Here is a 21,639-nt window from a genome sequence, read left to right on the forward strand (position 1 = left end):
TCAGAGTAAACAGGAGTCAAACAAATAGTTAACTACTGGCAACCTTGTTGTTAACATCTCCCCAAAAAAGTAACTGCAACACAGTTGAAAATATTACAAATGGGGACTACTTATGCTCCGACATATCAATCTAATGAATTCGAAGTGGAAGTTAGCTTTTCAACTTTCTTCGAGCTCTCAGATTACAACACTTCTTTGAAAAGTTTGTGGGCGAACAGTCATTCAATAGAGAAGATAAAGGGTCACTGATGAATGTGAAGATCAAAAGTACTTTTCTAGCTCATGTGAGCCATAAAACATTTGACACCTTTGGATCCATGATAAAAAAGGAAATCATACAAACTTTTAATTACAAGAGACAACCACATACCAACATGCCCTAAAAGGAACTGGGATTGAGCATTGAGCAAACAGATGTAATTAGACCCGTTCAGCCGACAAGTAATTATGGACATTATATGATCGTAGCTTAAGGGGCCATATATCTGACAGATCAACATATATGATGATCAATAGCAAGCCCACTAAAGAAATTTGTGAAAGTTTTGGAAAAAAAATTGAAAACAGCTTTAGACAGAGGAACGATTACAGAGAAAGACAAACAATTCTTGATATAATACAATCCACAAATTCCATAAACACACATGCTACTGAAAACTCATATAGATGCCAACAACCCACCATTCAGACCCATCATGTCTACCAAGGGACCAATTCATGAACATATTGGCAAATATATTGATCAGTACCTACAACCTAGTTTTCTGTTCATGAGTTCATACATTAAGAATATTACTGACTTCCTTAATAAATTACAATCAATAGACATCGTTGAACAGGAAACTATTTTATTATGCACCATTGATGTGAAATTTTTGTACACTTCAATACCGCAGGTATTGAACAACGACTAACACACAGGACCTTGGATGAGGATTTGAAAGTTTTCCTATTAGAGCTCATGCACTTTACACTGTACCACAGCTATTTTCAATGTTAAGATAAATACTACATTCAACTGTCAGGCACTTCCATGGGAAATTGTGCAGCACCCTACTACACTAAACTGTTCATGCACAGCTTTGAAGAGCAACACATTCTTTCCTATGAATTATGGAGAAACAAATTGAAAATGTACTACATATTTATTTATTTATTTTTGTCCTCATTAGCCACAGATTGCCTTCCACAACACCTGCATCCAGAACCACTCTTTCCCCGTGCCGGGACAGAAGTTTCTGATACTGCCTTGCTTATCTGAGACCTGGCAATTGTACTTTAATGGCCATTTTTCCCTTGTCTTCAACTCTCCCAACTATGTGCGACCTCTCAAAGGATACCTACAATGAGAGATACAAAGTTTTTGGGGAATGGCATGTGCTTTATACTGAGTTCTGTTTAGGCATAATCATTGGACAGTCCCTTTCTATCCTTATCCCTTTCCTCACTCTCCATTCCCTAACCGGAAGCCAAAGGGCATACCTTCTCATTTCCTGGGAGATTGCATCAAAGCTAAAAGTATATTCCAAGGATGATCTCCACTTTATATACATAGGAGGATTTGGGCTAATCCACTTTTTGCACAATTCTTTTCGTGCCAGCAACATGGCGCAGAAATTAATTTTTGCTTATCTCCAACTAGTTCATTAGCTCCATTATCCATACCAAAGAAAACAATGAGGACTTACCTGAGTCTGTATTTTCAAGATATTAGCCGAAGCCTTGCTTACATCTCCCCAAAATACCTGAATCCTTGGGCAACTCAAGAACTTATGCAGATCATCTGCCATCTTCAGACCGCATTTGGGACACGCTACCTCTCATCGGTTCCCAACTTTCGACAGCTTATATGGAGTCCAATACACTCTGTAAATAGAGAAAAGGTGGTTTCTCCTTAAATAGGGGGGCTTGATCACTTTATAAAGTGTAGAAAAGGATACTTGCCATAATTTGCCCAGCGTTGCTCCTGGCAAGTCAGTTCCCCACAACTCCTTTGGCAAAGTGAACTCTCCCTCCACTTCTTCCATCATCCACCAGTACCAATATGATGTTTCTTTCTTCTTAGGACCATAGACAATCAAAGTTTCTTCTTACTCATTGACACCACCTATCTTACTCTCTAATGTTTGAAACCAACTCTGGATTTGTAGGTATTTAAACCTAGATACTTGATTGTTCATTTTGATTCGAAGTCCTTCCCACGAAATCAGCTGTTTTCCCTCTAATAAGTCCTCCCATCTTTCTATTCCAGCCTTCCTTAGTGACCCTGCCAATTTATCCAATTGGGTGATCCAGGTGAATCCCAAACAGGGGCCATATTGCTATAATACAACCATGTCAATCTCCTACTAATCCTGTACCAAGTTTCTGCCACCCCTCTAAGGATTTTCAATCTAACCTTTTAAAAAGAATCTTGGATCTGCATACTTCATCATGAAACCCGAAGCCCCTCTTTCTTCTCCTTTGAGCAATCCGGTAAACAGTTTCCCAATTTCCCATTTTGAAGGTCTGTCCAGAAGCATGCTGCTATATTTAAGCTGGAAAGTCCATGCATATAATTGCAAGTCTGGAAGAGCTAAACCCCCTTTTTCCCTTCTCCTCCGCAGTTTTTTCCTTGAGATACGAGGTCCTTTTGCTGCCAGGATAAATGATCCAATCTTGCCCTGTAACTTCATGAGCCCTACTTCTTTAAAAGGCAGAGGTATGGCATTAAAGAAAAAAGTAAGCTTCGGTAGTAAGATCATATTTACCAGATTTACTCTGCCGCATATTGTCAGGGGTAGGTGCATCCAGCTTGTCATAAAATCACATATTTCTTTTTTCACCTTATTAAAATTAGTTTCCGCCAACTTGTTTATGTCTTGAGTTACTCTAACTCCCACATACCTCATTTCAGTTGTAGTTTTTCCACCCCTCCATCCAAATTCCAGACCATAATCTCTGTTTTCCCACTGTTTATCCCACACCCTGAGACTCTTCCAAAGTCTACCCGCAATTCTTACTACATGAATCATTGTATTTTCCAAGTCTGTTGTGTATATCAGCAGGTCGTCAGCATATAATGCCAATTATTCTACAAAATCTAATCCCCAGTTTAACAGCTTTAAAAACTGATTGCAAAAACGCCCAGTTTACACGATCAAAAGCCTTGGTGGCGTCCAATGCAATAATTGCCAGGGAACATTGCCCCTATAAGGGAGCACGTTAGCTCATGCAGTGCCCTTCCCTGCATAAATCCTTTCTGGTCATCATGCACCAGATCGCCCATAACGCCCTTGAGTCTATCCACCAAATTTTTGTAAAAATCTTGTAATCGCAATTCAGAAGCGACACCGGCCTATATGAATTGCATCAATTTTTGCTCTTTCCTGGTTTCAAAATTAAAGAAATTGTAGCCTCTGACCATGACTCTGGTTGGGGTGCCCCCTCCATAAACAACTCATTAAAAAGTTTAGTTAGAATTGGAGTCACTATATCCTCTACTGCACTATACACTTCTAAAGGTAGACAGTCTGGGCCAGATGCTGTCCCCCGCTGACCCTTCTTCAATACCTGCTCCACTACCCCATTCTGAATTTCAGTTAAAAAAGCAGTTGTTTCCTCCTCTAAAGCAACTATCAAGTATGAGAGGCAACACAAAATCAAAAGTATTGTATAATTTCAAAGTGAAAAACTGAATGTTGAGTCCACACAGCAGTTGAGTATTTTCATATGTTCTTTTATTCCAAAGTTCAGTGCAACCAAATCCGCAGCCAACGTGTTTCGCCCAAGCATGGGCTTCTTCAAGGCTGTTTAGAGATCATACAAATGCAAAATTTGTATAATTTCATAAATGTATAAAGAATGGCTGTACAAACACAAATCGTGTGATGAAAAAACGTCAAAGAGTCCAGGAAAAGGAAAGGACTGTGAGAAACAGAGGAAGAGCATGAGGCGGCACAGCACGTAAAAGACAACACAAATTACTAAAAAGCCACCACTGTGTCTAACGAACGGAGTTAGAGAAAAATAAGTGAGTTGTCCCAGATCCAAAAAGTTAGAGCATGGATTAAGGGAATATTGCGTCCAAAAATAAAAAAACAAGATTAAAGAGCAGGGAGAAGTCGCTTACCAAGGTTAATAGAATATATGTACAAATCAAGGCATTTGCGTAGTAACGTGACGAAAACAGCTGGACCCAAAAATGTGTCTGTAAAGTTAAGACAGCACAATAAATAGTGCATCAAGAGTGAAGCGGTGACTGGAAATGATCATGGCGTAAAACCACAGTAGTGTCAACTCACCTTACTAGGTGATTAGCCAGTGAGTATTGTACGTCCGTTAGGTGTGTAACTTCAAAAGTGTACACTGCAGGCTCTGACTAATCAGATCAGTTAGAAAAAATAAAAGCAAACGCAAAGTTGCGTAAAAGTTGACATATGTCCCGGTGTCCAGCAACAGATGGGGAAACTGACACGGATATCAATTAAAAAAAACAGTTGTTCTAAAGCAAAACCACCAATTATGTAAGCCGCTGACACGTATCCTCAAAAATTTCTAAGCTAACTTCCGTACCATAAGAAACGCAATAGCAGAAACCGGCCATGAGAATCACGGAAACCTGCTGGTTTCGTAACGTGAAGTCCCAGCCCGTTGGATTCCTACAAGGCAATTGCTGACCCATGTGTTGTCAGAGTTACACATCCGACTATCAACAGTCATACACGGAAACCTCAGGCAAGGAAAGAGGCACCTAAACACACTGACTACCAAATATGTTCGCATTGAACACAAAAGCTACCAGCCATTCATAGCCACAAAGAGAAAAAGGTGACTCTGCCCGTGAGAGCATCCAAAGTGCGACCTGCTCGTGTCCCCCATCAAACACTTACTTTATGAAGCTCAGTGTGTAGGATTCAGCCGAAGTCCGAGGCGCGATAAGTCCCGTCGTGTTGAAATGGTTACCTTGGCAGTGGCAACGTCCAAACATTTATACTAACGCGCCAAACAGGTATTGTCCGGTGTGCGATGGTGACGAGTCCTGACAGACTAGAGCGCGTCACTAGATGAGAAACTCCATATTGGAGTAGTTCCGGTTGGTCGTATGAGTCATCTGACTGCCTATTCGGATGTGTAGAGATGGTTACCTAGGCAATGGCGCCACCCATGAAATACAACTAACGCGCCAAGCAGATTAAGTCCGGTATATAATAGTGACGGGTGCTTGAGTACTGAGTCGCGTCACAAATCGGTTTGACGTAAAAGTAATCTGAAAAGCGTGTTTGATGTGAGCGGACACAGTGACAAAAAGACTGCAGTTTCCGATGTGTGTAGATGATAACCATGGCAATGGTAACGCCCATAAAAAACAACTAACGCGCCAAGCAGGTTAAGCCCGGTATGTGATAGTGACAGGTGCTAGAATACTGGATCGCGTCACAGACCGGTTTTACGTGTGAGTAATCTGAAAAACGTGTTTGATGTGAGCGGACACAGTGACGTACAGACATAAGGAGGTGACGGGTAAAAAGGAAAACAGCGTGGGTGACTGTTGTCCAGTACCATGGCCAGAGTGGTCATGCCGTGTCCACCCATATTCAATATCACGCGTCCGGTCTCTAGATGCAGGTGGGTAGTGATGAGGCTGGAAAAACGGAAACTTTTATTACGTGGTGCGGTCCGCTCAAATATAAAAGAAGATAAAAACACGAGGTAAGCGACTAACAATCAGAATTAAAAAGGGCCATTAGAAGACCCCAGTTTAATGCTGAACCATTCAGGAGTGCAGCATAAGCAGATCGTCTGTAGAGAGACTCGGACTCTATTCAAAGAGGGAAAGGATACGAACAGAAGGTGTATTCAAATATCAAGTTAAATGGCAATAGTGTCCAGAAATGGGAGGAAAAGCAAGTCTAAAGTTGAAAACATTTTATAGTTGCCCAGGAGAGTATAGCAAAGGAAGCTGTGGTTGACTAGTATTATTAGAGTCAGAAAACCGGGGTCATTGCAGTGAGAAAGACAACAATTGTAAGGTGCCAAGAGCCTACTGTAAAACATACTATTACAATAATGTCATAGTAGTACAAACAATAGTATAGACATTCATATTGCAGATATAGGCTGGGGTACATTCCACCTGTAACCACCAGTAAATTGAGACCACAAGGTAACAGTATTGGCAACCAAATTGAAAGCATGATAACGATACATCAGGGACACATCCAATGAACGTAAGTTGTACCCTCTAAATAAAGAGAGTAGTGAAAAATGGAACATAGAGATAACAAAAGAGTCCAAACGTTGTGTTTTACCATTACACAATCTCAAACATTGCATGAACGTACATTAAGACTTAGACATGTCAGAGCAAGAATTCTATTTCTCAAAGTGGTAACGCTGTTTTGAAATCTGTTACCTGATTATAAGAAATAGTGCAATTCATTATCATTATTAAAGCCCATTGCAACTGCCCGCAGGGTACAAATCCATCTCGCCTCCAGTTGCCTTAGTCTAAGTTCTCTGTCACCCCCACGGTTTCCTGGTAAGGCTACATCGATGCCGTGAAACCGAAATCTAGACCTGTCCACACCCTCTCTGCAGGAGTGTGTCACTAAGGCATATGAAGTGTCGCCATGTATTGCAGCTCTGCGATGTTCCTGTATGCGGGTTTTGAGTGGTCTTACCGTACTACCCACATAGATTTGGTTACATCCACATATCAGGACATACACCACAAAACTGGTAAGACAGTTGATGAAATGCTGAATGGTGTGTTGTCTGCCTGAGTTGTATTTGAACGTCAGGGTTTTGTTACAGCCCAGGTCACAAATATTGCAGGAACTGCAGGTATAAAACCCTAAAGGTTTTTTGAGCCAACCTGGCTTCGGGGGCTGTGGCAATGTGTAGCTCGGGCATAGACTGTCCCTGATGGTTCTGCTTTTTCTGAATGTCATCGAAGGTCTAGACGTGATTACGCTGTTGATACCTGGTGCTCCTTGAAGGATCGGCCAATGTCTATTAAGTACCTTAAAAACTTCATGATTGAGAGTGGAAAATATTGTGATGAAAGCAAGTCTTTCATGTTGTTTGGGAGTATCCTTACGGTTCTTCACAAGTAGGTCCCTTCTATTTAGTTGTGTGGCCCTGCGTTTAGCCAGTCCTAAGATGTCATGTTTGTACCCTCTCTTATGTAGCCTATCCATAGCTAGTGTAGTCTGGTGTTCGAAGTTACCATCCTCACTACAATTCCTTCGAATGCGTATCATTTCCCCAAATGGGATGGCCTTTTTGGTAGAGGCTGGATGCGCACTGTTGTAGTGTAAAATGCTATTGACAGCAGTGTCCTTCCTGTGCAGTGTGCTATGTATTTTCTTGTTGCATACATAGAGTTCAAGGTCCAGGAAGTAAATGGATGTTTGAGACAACTCCATAGTAAATGCAACGTTGTAGGTGTTATGGTTCGTGAAGGTAAAGTACTCTATAAATTCAGGCTCTGTTCCTGTCCATACGATGATAATGTCGTCGATGTACCGACCCCAGAACTGAATGTGTCCAATCCATTTGGATCCATTCAAGAAGCGACAGAGTGCACACCTGTTTTGAATTTTTTCATTTCATTCATCTTGCTTTATTTCTTTTCATCCAAGGCGTGCCACCCGGAAACATGGTCAGCCCGAGCCACGATGTTACGAAAATCACAACAACTTGGGGTGGATTGCCCCCCCAAACCGGATGCACAGCATGCTTAAAGTTGCATCTAAATAAATGCCACAAAGTTATTGGTCTCCCATGTTTTCAAGTTTATTTAATGCTTTTTCCAAGTAGTCCAAAATTTACAATCTTCGTGCTTTTCACTCATCACAAGAGAGGCGTTTATGTATTCATATTAATCTTAAAGTTGCAGAAATGCCCATCAAGGCCTTATCCTGCAACCCGACTTTGTACATAAATTAATCCACGATCATGGATCTTGTAATACCCAATGCATTTCGGGCCTCTTAGCCGGCCCTTCGTCAGGGGTTTTCTACAAATGCAAAACACATCAATTAGACTGCATGCTCATCTCAAAGTTACTTTTTTATGTAATGTCTGTCAGTAATCACTGTTTTTCCCACTTCGCGCTCATAATTCTACAGTACCGTATTATGGATACCCACGAGAAACTTCCTTCATTCTACAATCTTCTCATCCCAACCCTCCTACATTTCAGTGCTATATTCTATCCCCTGTGATATTCAAACATATACCACTTAAGAATTAACTGGCGCCCCGCATTGCTATGTGTTCATTCTGATCCTTTACCTTTCAAAATCGTCCATGAAAGCATCCTCCCTGCTCCTTCAACAGTGACACTCCCAACTAGACAAAGCATACAACTGCCTTACACCTCTGTTTTTAAACCTTGTTTGTCTCCACCCCTCCATTGCACCTGCAGTTAATTACGCATCATCTAATCTCCTCCGCGTCAATTTGCACGAGTGCCTGCATCTCCCATAATGCGCCATGTTCACCGTTATGTACCTTGAGAAATAAACCTCGATATAACTCCCGTTCTTGTTTACCCTCCGCTCTCAACTTATGCCTACTCCTCCCGCTGTACCCCTCATGCGTGAATCTATACCACAATTCAGAAAGTTATCCTCCCTTATTAACCTTTCCTCCCACTATAATGTGAAGTGTTCCAAAAACAGTGCCGAACATGGTGTCAAAAAACGTTGATTGTTTTTAAATTCTAACCAAAGTAATCTAAACTCCACTTGTGAGATCGTATACTGCTGCGACATACTATACATTTTTAAGTAAACACTTGAATAAGTAAGAGCTGCAAATTAAATGAACATCCCATTTGAAGAAAAATGTTCGTGCGATTGTCTCTCTTGTGACGTTTTTTAAGCTTGTCAAGTTCATCATGTTCCTCCTGTGGGTGCTACTCGTCTGTTGGGCCGAAAAGTAATACAATCCATTCAAGAAGCGACAGAGTGCACACCTGTTTTGAATTTTTTCATTTCATTCATCTTGCTTTATTTCTTTTCATCCAAGGCGTGCCACCCGGAAACGTGGTCAGCCCGAGCCACGATGTTACGAAAATCACAACAACTTGGGGTGGATTGCCACCCCAAACCGGATGCACAGCATGCTTAAAGTTGCATCTAAATAAATGCCACAAAGTTATTGGTCTCCCATCTTTTCAAGTTTACTTGATGCTTTTTCCAAGTAGTCCAAAATTTACAATCTTCTTGCTTTTCACTCATCACAAGAGAGGCGTTTATGTATTCATATTAATCTTAAAGTTGCAGAAATACCCATCAAGGCCTTATCCTGCAACCCGACTTTGTACATAAATTAATCCACGATCATGGATCTTGTAATACCCAATGCATTTCGGGCCTCTTAGCCGGCCCTTCGTCAGGGGTTTTCTACAAATGCAAAACACATCAATTAGACTGCATGCTCATCTCAAAGTTACTTTTTTATGTAATGTCTGTCAGTAATCACTGTTTTTCCCACTTCGCGCTCATAATTCTACAGTACCGTATTATGGATACCCACGAGAAACTTCCTTCATTCTACAATCTTCTCATCCCAACCCTCCTACATTTCAGTGCTATATTCTATCCCCTGTGATATTCAAACATATACCACTTAAGAATTAACTGGCGCCCCGCATTGCTATGTGTTCATTCTGATCCTTTACCTTTCAAAATCGTCCATGAAAGCATCCTCCCTGCTCCTTCAACAGTGACACTCCCAACTAGACAAAGCATACAACTGCCTTACACCTCTGTTTTTAAACCTTGTTTGTCTCCACCCCTCCATTGCACCTGCAGTTAATTACGCATCATCTAATCTCCTCCGCGTCAATTTGCACGAGTGCCTGCATCTCCCATAATGCGCCATGTTCACCGTTATGTACCTTGAGAAATAAACCTCGATATAACTCCCGTTCTTGTTTACCCTCCGCTCTCAACTTATGCCTACTCCTCCCGCTGTACCCCTCATGCGTGAATCTATACCACAATTCAGAAAGTTATCCTCCCTTATTAACCTTTCCTCCCACTATAATGTGAAGTGTTCCAAAAACAGTGCCGAACATGGTGTCAAAAAACGTTGATTGTTTTTAAATTCTAACCAAAGTAATCTAAACTCCACTTGTGAGATCGTATACTGCTGCGACATACTATACATTTTTAAGTAAACACTTGAATAAGTAAGAGCTGCAAATTAAATGAACATCCCATTTGAAGAAAAATGTTCGTGCGATTGTCTCTCTTGTGACGTTTTTTAAGCTTGTCAAGTTCATCATGTTCCTCCTGTGGGTGCTACTCGTCTGTTGGGCCAAAAAGTAATACAATCCATTCAAGAAGCGACAGAGTGCACACCTGTTTTGAATTTTTTCATTTCATTCATCTTGCTTTATTTCTTTTCATCCAAGGCGTGCCACCCGGAAACGTGGTCAGCCCGAGCCACGATGTTACGAAAATCACAACAACTTGGGGTGGATTGCCACCCCAAACCGGATGCACAGCATGCTTAAAGTTGCATCTAAATAAATGCCACAAAGTTATTGGTCTCCCATGTTTTCAAGTTTATTTGATGCTTTTTCCAAGTAGTCCAAAATTTACAATATTCGTGCTTTTCACTCATCACAAGAGAGGCGTTTATGTATTCATATTAATCTTAAAGTTGCAGAAAATGCCCATCAAGGCCTTATCCTGCAACCCGACTTTGTACATAAATTAATCCACGATCATAGATCTTGTAATACCCAATGCATTTCGGGCCTCTTAGCCGGCCCTTCGTCAGGGGTTTTCTACAAATGCAAAACACATCAATTAGACTGCATGCTCATCTCGAAGTTACTTTTTTATGTAATGTCTGTCAGTAATCACTGTTTTTCCCACTTCGCGCTCATAATTCTACAATACCGTATTATGGATACCCACGAGAAACTTCCTTCATTCTACAATCTTCTCATCCCAACCCTCCTACATTTCAGTGCTATATTCTATCCCCTGTGATATTCAAACATATACCACTTAAGAATTAACTGGCGCCCCGCATTGCTATGTGTTCATTCTGATCCTTTACCTTTCAAAATCGTCCATGAAAGCATCCTCCCTGCTCCTTCAACAGTGACACTCCCAACTAGACAAAGCATACAACTGCCTTACAGCTCTGTTTTTAAACCTTGTTTGTCTCCACCCCTCCATTGCACCTGCAGTTAATTACGCATCATCTAATCTCCTCCGCGTCAATTTGCACGAGTGCCTGCATCTCCCATAATGCGCCATGTTCACCGTTATGTACCTTGAGAAATAAACCTCGATATAACTCCCGTTCTTGTTTACCCTCCGCTCTCAACTTATGCCTACTCCTCCCGCTGTACCCCTCATGCGTGAATCTATACCACAATTCAGAAAGTTATCCTCCCTTATTAACCTTTCCTCCCACTATAATGTGAAGTGTTCCAAAAACAGTGCCGAACATGGTGTCAAAAAACGTTGATTGTTTTTAAATTCTAACCAAAGTAATCTAAACTCCACTTGTGAGATCGTATACTGCTTCGACATACTATACATTTTTAAGTAAACACTTGAATAAGTAAGAGCTGCAAATTAAATGAACATCCCATTTGAAGAAAAATGTTCGTGCGATTGTCTCTCTTGTGACGTTTTTTAAGCTTGTCAAGTTCATCATGTTCCTCCTGTGGGTGCTACTCGTCTGTTGGGCCGAAAAGTAATACAATCCATTCAAGAAGCGACAGAGTGCACACCTGTTTTGAATTTTTTCATTTCATTCATCTTGCTTTATTTCTTTTCATCCAAGGCGTGCCACCCGGAAACGTGGTCAGCCCGAGCCACGATGTTACGAAAATCACAACAACTTGGGGTGGATTGCCACCCCAAACCGGATGCACAGCATGCTTAAAGTTGCATCTAAATAAATGCCACAAAGTTATTGGTCTCCCATCTTTTCAAGTTTACTTGATGCTTTTTCCAAGTAGTCCAAAATTTACAATCTTCTTGCTTTTCACTCATCACAAGAGAGGCCTTTATGTATTCATATTAATCTTAAAGTTGCAGAAATGCCCATCAAGGCCTTATCCTGCAACCCGACTTTGTACATAAATTAATCCACGATCATGGATCTTGTAATACCCAATGAATTTCGGGCCTCTTAGCCGGCCCTTCGTCAGGGGTTTTCTACAAATGCAAAACACATCAATTAGACTGCATGCTCATCTCAAAGTTACTTTTTTATGTAATGTCTGTCAGTAATCACTGTTTTTCCCACTTCGCGCTCATAATTCTACAATACCGTATTATGGATACCCACGAGAAACTTCCTTCATTCTACAATCTTCTCATCCCAACCCTCCTACATTTCAGTGCTATATTCTATCCCCTGTGATATTCAAACATATACCACTTAAGAATTAACTGGCGCCCCGCATTGCTATGTGTTCATTCTGATCCTTTACCTTTCAAAATCGTCCATGAAAGCATCCTCCCTGCTCCTTCAACAGCGACACTCCCAACTAGACAAAGCATACAACTGCCTTACCCCTCTGTTTTTAAACCTTGTTTGTCTCCACCCCTCCATTGCACCTGCAGTTAATTACGCATCATCTAATCTCCTCCCCGTCAATTTGCACGAGTGCCTGCATCTCCCATAATGCGCCATGTTCACCGTTATGTACCTTGAGAAATAAACCTCGATATAACTCCCGTTCTTGTTTACCCTCCGCTCTCAACTTATGCCTACTCCTCCCGCTGTACCCCTCATGCGTGAATCTATACCACAATTCAGAAAGTTATCCTCCCTTATTAACCTTTCCTCCCACTATAATGTGATGTGTTCCAAAAACAGTGCCGAACATGGTGTCAAAAAACGTTGATTGTTTTTAAATTCTAACCAAAGTAATCTAAACTCCACTTGTGAGATCGTATACTGCTGCGACATACTATACATTTTTAAGTAAACACTTGAATAAGATCAATATGAATACATAAACGCCTCTCTTGTGATGAGTGAAAAGCAAGAAGATTGTAAATTTTGGACTACTTGGAAAAAGCATCAAATAAACTTGAAAACATGGGAGACCAATAACTTTGTGGCATTTATTTAGATGCAACTTTAAGCATGCTGTGCATCCGGTTTGGGGTGGCAATCCACCCCAAGTTGTTGCAATCCATTTGGATGCCAAGCGTGACCAGGCGTGTACATTTTCAACCCACCCCATGAACAGGTTCGCGAACCTTGACAGGAACAGAGCCTGAATTTATAGAGTACTTTACCTTCATGAACCATAACACCTTCAACGTTGCATTTACTATGGAGTTGTTTCAAACATCCATTTACTTCCTGGACCTTGAACTCTATGTATGCAACAAGAAAATACATAGCACACTGCACAGGAAGGACACTGCTGTTAATAGCATTTTACACTACAACAGTGCGCATCCAGCCCCTACCAAAAAGGCCATCCCATTTGGGGAAATGATACGCATTTGAAGGAATTGTAGTGAGGATGGTAACTTCGAACACCAGACTACACTAGCTATGGATAGGCTACATAAGAGAGGGTACAAACATGACATCTTAGGACTGGCTAAACGCAGGGCCACACAACTAAATAGAAGGGACCTACTTGTGAAGAACCGTAAGGATACTCCCAAACAACATGAAAGACTTGCTTTCATCACGACATTTTCCACTCTCAATCATGAAGTTTTTAAGGTAGTTAATAGACATTGGCCGATCCTTCAGGGAGCGCCAGGTATCAACAACGTAATCACGTCTAGACCTTCGATGACATTCAGAAAAAGCAGAACCATCAGGGACAGTCTATGCCCGAGCTACACATTGCCACAGCCCCCGAAGCCAGGTTGGCTCAAAAAACCTTTAGGGTTTTATACCTGCAGTTCCTGCAATATTTGTGACCTGGGCTGTAACAAAACCCTGACGTTCAAATACCACTCAGGCAGACAACACACCATTCAGCATTTCATCAACTGTCTTACCAGTTTTGTGGTGTATGTCCTGATATGTCGATGTAACCAAATCTATGTGGGTAGTACGGTAAGACCACTCAAAACCCGCATACAGGAACATCGCAGAGCTGCAATACATGGCGACACTTCATATGCCTTAGTGACACACTCCTGCAGAGAGGGTGTGGACAGGTCTAGATTTCGGTTTCACGGCATCGATGTAGCCTTACCAGGAAACCGTGGGGGTGACAGAGAACTTAGACTAAGGCAACTGGAGGCGAGATGGATTTGTACCCTGCGGGCAGTTGCAATGGGCTTTAATAATGATAATGATTTGCACTATTTCTTATAATCAGGTAACAGATTTCAAAACAGCGTTACCACTTTGAGAAATAGAATTCTTGCTCTGACATGTCTAAGTCTTAATGTACGTTCATGCAATGTTTGAGATTGTGTAATGGTAAAACACAACGTTTGGACTCTTTTGTTATCTCTATATTCCATTTTTCACTACTCTCTTTATTTAGAGGGTACAACTTACGTTCATTGGATGTGTCCCTGATGTATCGTTATCATGCTTTCAATTTGGTTGCCAATACTGTTACCTTGTGGTCTCAATTTACTGGTGGTTACAGGTGGAATGTACCCCAGCCTATATCTGCAATATGAATGTCTATACTATTGTTTGTACTACTATGACATTATTGTAATAGTATGTTTTACAGTAGGCTCTTGGCACCTTACAATTGTTGTCTTTCTCACTGCAATGACCCCGGTTTTCTGACTCTAATAATACTAGTCAACCACAGCTTCCTTTGCTATACTCTCCTGGGCAACTATAAAATGTTTTCAACTTTAGACTTGCTTTTCCTCCCATTTCTGGACACTATTGCCATTTAACTTGATATTTGAATACACCTTCTGTTCGTATCCTTTCCCTCTTTGAATAGAGTCCGAGTCTCTCTACAGACGATCTGCTTATGCTGCACTCCTGAATGGTTCAGCATTAAACTGGGGTCTTCTAATGGCCCTTTTTAATTCTGATTGTTAGTCGCTTACCTCGTGTTTTTATCTTCTTTTATATTTGAGCGGACCGCACCACGTAATAAAAGTTTCCGTTTTTCCAGCCTCATCACTACCCACCTGCATCTAGAGACCGGACGCGTGATATTGAATATGGGTGGACACGGCATGACCACTCTGGCCATGGTACTGGACAACAGTCACCCACGCTGTTTTCCTTTTTACCCGTCACCTCCTTATGTCTGTACGTCACTGTGTCCGCTCACATCAAACACGTTTTTCAGATTACTCACACGTAAAACCGGTCTGTGACGCGATCCAGTATTCTAGCACCTGTCACTATCACATACCGGGCTTAACCTGCTTGGCGCGTTAGTTGTTTTTTATGGGCGTTACCATTGCCATGGTTATCATCTACACACATCGGAAACGGCAGTCTTTTTGTCACTGTGTCAGCTCACATCAAACACGCTTTTTAGATTACTTTTACGTCAAACTGATTTGTGACGCGACTCAGTACTCAAGCACGCGGCACTATTATATACCGGACTTAATCTGCTTGGCGCGTTAGTTGTATTTCATGGGCGGCGCCATTGCCTAGGTAACCATCTCTACACATCCGAATAGGCAGTCAGATGACTCATATGACGAACCGGAACTACTCCAATATGGAGTTTCTCATCTAGTGACGCGCTCTAGTCTGTCAGGACTCGTCACCATCGCACACCGGACAATACCTGTTTGGCGCGTTAGTATGAATGTTTGGACGTTGCCACTGCCAAGGTAACCGTTTCAACACGACGGGACTTATCGCGCCTCGGACTTCAGCTGAATCCTACACACTGAGCTTCATAAAGTAAGTGTTTGATGGGGGACATGAGCAGGTCGGACTTTGGATGCTCTCACGGGCAGAGTCACCTTTGTCTCTTTGTGGCTATGAATGGCTGGTAGCTTTTGTGTTCAATGCGAACATATTTGGTAGTCAGTGTGTTTAGGTGCCTCTTTCCTTGCCTGAGGTTTCCGTGTATGACTGTTGATAGTCGGATGTGTAACTCTGACAACACATGGGTCAGCAATTGCCTTGTAGGAATCCAACGGGCTGGGACTTCACGTTACGAAACCAGCAGGTTTCTGTGATTCTCATGGCCGGTTTCTGCTATTGCTTTTCTTATGGTACGGAAGTTAGCTTAGACATTTTTGAGGATAAGTGTCAGCAGCTTACATAATTGGTGGTTTTGCTTTAGAACAACTGTTTTTTTAATTGATATCCGTGTCAGTTTCCCCATCTGTTGCTGGACACTGGGACATATGTCAACTTTTACGCAACTTTGCGTTTGCTTTTATTTTTTCTAACAGATCTGATTAGTCGGAGCCTTGCAGTGTACACTTTTGAAGTTACACACCAAACGGACGTACAATACTCACTGGCTAATCACCTTGTAAGGTGAGTTGACACTACTGTGGTTTTACGCCATGATCATTTCCAGTCACCGCTTGACTCTTGATGCACTATTTATTGTGCTGTCTTTACTTTACAGACACATTTTTGGGTCCAGCTGTTTTCGTCACGTTACTACTCAAATGCCTTGACGTGTACTTATATTCTATTAACCTTGGTAAGCGACTTCTCCCTGCTCTTGAATCTTGTTTTTTTATTTTTGGACGCAATATTCCCTTAATCCATGCTCTAACTTTTTGGATCTGGGACAAGTCACTTATCTTTCTCTAACTCCGTTCGTTAGACACAGTGGTGGCTTTTTAGTAATGTGTGTTGTCTTTTACGTGCTGTGCCGCCTCATGCTCTTCCTCTGTTTCTCACAGTCCTTTCCTTTTCCTGCACTCTTTGACGTTTTTTCATCACACGATTTGTGTTTGTACAGCCATTCTTGATACATTTATGAAATTTTACAAATTTTGCATTTGTATGATCTCTAAACAGCCTTGAAGAAGCCCATGCTTGGGCGAAACGCTTTGGCTGCGGATTTGGTTGCACTGAACTTTGGAATAAAAGAACATATGAAAATACTCAACTGCTGTGTGGACTTAACATTCAGTTTTTCACTTTGAAATTATACAATACTTTTGATTTTGTGTTGCCTCTCATACTTGTGTATATATGTTATATTTATGGTCATCCAAGCAGCTGGCCATTTGAGGTGGGCAATACTTTCACTACTGACAAGTGACAAGTCCAGGCTGTGCACTCATTTATAACCTTGCTGCTTTATCCTATAACCTTGTAGCAACTATCAAGCCCCAACTCAACCAACTGTCCCTCTCTCCTTCAGATGTCTCCAAATCCTCTTCATACAAAGTTCCAAAGTAATTGTAAAACACTTCCTGAACCTCTTTTCTATTAGTGAGGACCCTCCCCGTATTCTAGCACTTAATCTCTTGTATTAATTTTTCACCTGATCTTTCTTTGTCTGCCAAGCTAACAATTTCCCGCAATTTTTACCATACTCGAATTGTGCTAGTTTAATTGTTTCCCACCTTTCCCTTACCCTCTTATCAGGAATAGTGGCAAGTTTAAGTTTCAGATCAGATAAATCCATCTGTCTAGACTCTCTCTAACTCCAATTGGCCAGGTCCCCTTCCAATATTCGTATCCCCTCTTCCAATTCTCTAATCTCTTCCTGGGAAACTCTCCTATTTCCAGCTGTATAACTTATTAGCTTCCCCCTCAAATAGGCTTTGTAGTAGTCCCACACCACCCCAGCCGTGGCCGACCCCCAGTTAAAATCAAACAACTCAGCTGTCTGCTCTTTCAGTCTCTCGACAGTTCCCTGATCCAACATCAGAGTACGATACAAAGTCTACCTGGGGGATAGACGGGCTTCCCTAAGACAGATCTCCCAAAAAATTGTGGAATGATCTGACAAGCGAATCCCAATATGCTTAATATCTTTTACTTGCTCCCTTAAACCAAGATCCAACAAAATATAATCTATCCTCGACTGGTGTTGATGCGTCTCCTGAAGCACACAAATCTGGGCAGTACAATCTTTTATATATTAGAGGATACGCCCTCTCCTTGGCCTCACTCTTGACCCGTTAACGTTCCAGGATAAAATCTTCAAACTCAGCTTCTGTCCGTCTCCCATGTTCCTGTCTTGATACCCTTCACTAATGACAAAACAGCTGTCTGAGAAGTCGGCCTGATATATGCTGTCCACTAGTTATAGTGGGCACCCTGTATCAGTCCAAACAACCCCTTATGGTGAATAGGTTAAAGACAACCTTTATTGAAAGCTATCCTAGTGGTAGCTATGGAGAGCAGCCTTCAGGCTAAGTCTTGAAGGAATGTAAAGCAGCTTGTTTTAACAGTCTATAGTCTCTTGAATGACCAAATGAAAGGACAACCACACCAGGTATATATTTAAAATATATGTATTTAAGATAAAACACACCCCTTTAGTCTCTTTATGAGACTGGAGTTCGAAGTACTTAAGTTACAAGTTAGCAATCAACAGTAATTGCACAAATACACTTTTAAGAACCACGACTGAACTAGACATAAGGCCTAGAGCCTGTAGAATTGCTGAGACCCCAAGGAACCACCCAAGGTAGTGACACAGGGGACCCACGGGGGCCGTGTGCAGTGTGTGAACACAGCCGCGGTTTTCCGTTAGCTTCTATGGGCAATGACGCGGTTGGAAATTTTAAGATTAGGGACACTTAGAAATGAGTCAGGACCAAACCGTTTTGTACTTAGGAAGTTCTAGGGCTAGCACCCACGGGAGCACCAGAGTACTCGTGTTACCTCACCCAGGGAAGCCGAGTGCATAGGTGTCTTTTGGTGTCAGGTTGCGTCGTCTATTTCAATGGAAGCTGGCGAAGAAGTGCTTCTGCCGTGAAGAGGAGAAGTGTCCGAAGTGATCCAAGCCTGGATCTAGGATGGAAGGAACCTGAAAGCAGAGGGGACAGAGTCTGGGTCACTTACCAGTGACCAAGGGCATGATTGGCCAATGCCCACAGATGTCGGGTGCTTCAGGAGAGTTGATGGGTGTCTTGACCCTTCAGCCACGAGGTCCTGGAGGTGCCGATGATGACCAGGAGCTGGATTCAAGCTGTCCCACAAAGTCTGTTGAGTGCTGCAGTGTTGGCGACCAGATTGGACCCAACAAGCCTTGGCAACGGCAAGTGACTTGAAATCAGAGAAAGGATGGCGGTGCAGACCAGCAAGGTCTGGGGGACTCCCCCAATGAGGGTAAGTCGGGGCACATTTGGAGCAACCAGGAAAGCCCAATCAGAAGAGGAGTTGCCTTCGTGGGGACCTACTAGCCAACGGGCTAGCGATCGCAAGGGAGCCTCAAGTGGTCGCACCGAAAACTAGCCCACGGGTCACTCGTGGAGGGGAGGCCAGAAATCTTCAGTGCAGGAGATGCTCAAGGCTCGGGCTACTGGGAGCCCAAAGCACAACTTCGAGGAAGACCAGGAAGATGATGGTGTTGCAAAAGTTCACGGTGTCCAGGTGTCACAGTTCCACGTCACCCACGATAGCCACAGGCCTCAGCTTTGCTTTGGACTCAGGGTAGACTCGGCGAAGTCTGGAAATCTTGTAATCGCAATTCAGAAGCGACACCGGCCTATATGAATTGCATCAATTTTTGCTCTTTCCTGGTTTCAAAATTAAAGAAATTGTAGCCTCTGACCATGACCCTGGTTGGGGTGCCCCCTCCATAAATAACTCATTAAAAAGTTTAGTTAGAATTGGAGTCACTATATCCTCTACTGCACCATACACTTCTAAAGGTAGACTGTCTGGGCCAGATGCTGTCCCCCGCTTACCCTTCTTCAATACCTGCTCCACTACCCCCTTCCGAATTTCAGTTAAAAAAGCAGTTGTTTCCTCCTCTAAAGCAACTATCAAGCCCCAACTCAACCAACTGTCCCTCTCTTCTTCAGATGTCTCCAAATCCTCTTCATACAAAGTTCCAAAGTAATTGTAAAACACTTCCTCAACCTCTTTTCTATTAGTGAGGACCCTCCCCGTATTCTGGCACTTAATCTCTTGTATTAATTTTTCACCTGATCTTTTTTAGTCTGCCAAGCTAACAATTTCCCGCAATTTTCACCATACTCGAATTGCGCTAGATTACTTGTTTCCCACCTTTCCCTTACCCTCTTATCAGGAATAGTGGCAAGTTTAAGTTTCAGATCAGATAAATCCATCTGTCTAGACTCTCTCTGACTCCAATTGGCCAGGTCCCCTTCCAATATTCTTATCCCCTCTTCCAATTCTCTAATCTCTTCCCGGGAAACTCTCCTCTTTCCAGCTGTATAACTTATTAGCTTCCCCCTAAAATAGGCTTTGTAGTAGTCCCACACCACCACAGCTGTGGCCGACCCCCAGTTAAAATCAAACAACTCAGCTGTCTGCTCTTTCAGTCTCTCGACAGTTCCCTGATCCAACATCAGAGTACGATACAAAGTCTACCTGGGGGATAGACTGTCTTCCCTAAGACAGATCTCCCAAAAAATTGTGGAATGATCTGACAAGCGAATCCCAGTATGTTTAATATCTTTTACTTGCTCCCTTAAACCAAGATCCAACAAAATATAATCTATCCTCGACTGGTGTTGATGCGTCTCCTGAAGCACACAAATCTGGGCAGTACAATCTTTTATATATTAGAGGATACGCCCTCTCCTTGGCCTCACTCTTGACCCGTTAACGTTCCAGGATAAAATCTTCAAACTCAGCTTCTGTCCGTCTCCCATGTTCCTGTCTTGATACCCTTCACTAATGACAAAGCAGCTGTCTGAGAAGTCGGCCTGATATATGCTGTCCACTAGTTATAGTGGGCACCCTGTATCAGTCCAAACAACCCCTTATGGTGAATAGGTTAAAGACAACCTTTATTGAAAGCTATCCTAGTGGTAGCTATGGAGAGCAGCCTTCAGGCTAAGTCTTGAAGGAATGTAAAGCAGCTTGTTTTAGCAGTCTATAATCTCTTGAATGACCAAATGAAAGGACAACCACACCAGGTATATATTTAAAATATATGTATTTAAGATAAAACACACCCCTTTAGTCTCTTTATGAGACTGGAGTTCGAAGTACTTAAGTTACAAGTTAGCAATCAACAGTAATTGCACAAATACACTTTTAAGAACCACGACTGAACTAGACATAAGGCCTAGAGCCTGTAGAATCGCTGGGACCCCAAGGAACCACCCAAGGTAGTGACACAGGGGACCCACGGGGCCGTGTGCAGTGTGTGAACACAGCCATGGGTTCCCGTTAGCTTCTATGGGCAATGTCGCGGTTGGAAATTTAAAGATTAGGGACACTTAGAAATGAGTCAGGACCAAACCCTTTTGGACTTAGGAAGTTCTAGGGCTAGCACCCACGGGAGCACCAGAGTACTCGTGTTACCTCACCCAGGGAAGCCGAGTGCATAGGTGTCTTTTGGTGTCAGGTTGCGTCGTCTATTTCAATGGAAGCTGGCGAAGAAGTGCTGCTGCCGTGAAGAGGAGAAGTGTCCGAAGTGATCCAAGCCCGGATCTAGGATGGAAGGAACCTGAAAGCAGAGGGGACAGAGTCTGGGTCACTTACCAGTGACGAAGGGCATGATTGGCCAATGCCCACAGATGTCGGGTGCTTCAGGAGAGTTGATGGGTGTCTTGACCCTTCAGC

Source organism: Triturus cristatus, chromosome 2_2 (assembly GCF_964204655.1).
Source record: "Triturus cristatus chromosome 2_2, aTriCri1.1, whole genome shotgun sequence".
NCBI classification, from domain to species: domain Eukaryota; kingdom Metazoa; phylum Chordata; class Amphibia; order Caudata; family Salamandridae; genus Triturus; species Triturus cristatus.